We start from the raw sequence: 1,359 nt of genomic DNA on the forward strand, positions 1-1,359 counted from the left end.
TAGTGGTTAGGGGACAATGAGGTACTAGCCAACAAGTCAAAACAAGGTGACTCAATAAACTCTTTTACTTTAGAGGTAAGTTGGTCTCGAGTTTTGATTTAATAACAGAAAGAGTAAATGTGTAGCGACAAGTCAAACACTTGTTTCCAATGCGGTAGCCTCTTGGGATCTACTTAAAATATTCCCCAGTTCACTGCCTATTTTGTGTACAAATATTAATACCTCAATTGTTTAGAAAGTAAGAAATATGACCCAGAGTTTTAAGCAGACATACAGATGACATTCTTGGCGAGTCCCAGAGAGAAGAAAAAAAAAGACAATATTGAGATTGGAATCCAAGTTTTCACGCATGCCTGGCAAGTTCTCCACCACTGAGTCATGCACCCAGCCCAACCTAGAATCTCTTGTTGCTCAGAGCCATGGTATTTGACATCATTGCTTGGGCCGTACTCTACAGATAATAAGCAGGCAGAGAAAAATGAAGAGACCGCTGGTGTGATTTGAGCTGTATCCCCAACCAGCATCATTAAACTTGTACCTCGAGAAGCAGTTAGCCAATGGCCTGTGGAGCAACATGCCTAAGTTTTATTGTGACTACTGTGATACGTATCTTACCCATAATTCTCTGTCTGTGAGAAAGACATACGGCAGTGGTTGGAAGCACAGGAGAACGTGAAAGACTATTACCAGAAATGGATGGAAGAGCAGGCCCAGAGCCAGACTGACAAAACAACTGGACTTCAACACAGAAAGATATTTCCAGCTCCATCCTCTGCTCCTCCTCCTCCTGCAGAGGCCATGATCCCGCCTCCCCCCAGTCTCCTAGGTCCTCCTCGCCCTGGCATGACGCCTGTACCCCACATGGGGGGCCCTCCCATGATGCTGATAAGGAGTCCTTCTCCTCCTGGGATGATGCCCATGGGACCTGCTCCTGGAATGAGGCCTCCCATGGGTGGCCACATGCCCATGATGCCTGGGCCTCCAATGATGAGATCTCCCTCTCATCCTATGATGGTGCCCACATGGCCTGGCATGACTCAGCCAGACAGATAAGAGCGGAATGGCTCTTTTTCGATTTTGTATTTCTTGTTCTGTTTCAGCAGGAGATCACGGTGCTGAGCCTGGGTGTTTTCCAGCTGCATGACAAGCAAGGCTTCCCCTTTCCTAACAGAATAGTTTGGAGGGGAGAAGTGGGATTAGAAAAAGTACAGCTTTCACTTACATTATGAAATGTGAAAATAAAATTGTCAGCTATTTGAGTTAAAAAAAAAAATTTGTATGTTGAAATCTTAATATCCAATATGGCGGCATTCAGAGATGGGGCCTTTGGGGAGGTGATTGAGTTCAGATGAGGTCCTG

General features: G+C 45.5%; 1 pseudogene; it reads left to right on the forward strand.

The window, feature by feature from the left end:
- The first annotated feature begins 574 nt into the window (after positions 1-574).
- Positions 575-1,053, forward strand: LOC142853678 (U1 small nuclear ribonucleoprotein C-like; annotated as a pseudogene).
- Positions 1,054-1,359: the final 306 nt, after the last annotated feature.

The sequence above is a fragment of the Microtus pennsylvanicus genome, chromosome 7 (genome assembly GCF_037038515.1).
Source record: "Microtus pennsylvanicus isolate mMicPen1 chromosome 7, mMicPen1.hap1, whole genome shotgun sequence".
In the NCBI taxonomy this organism is placed as follows: Eukaryota; Metazoa; Chordata; class Mammalia; order Rodentia; family Cricetidae; genus Microtus; species Microtus pennsylvanicus.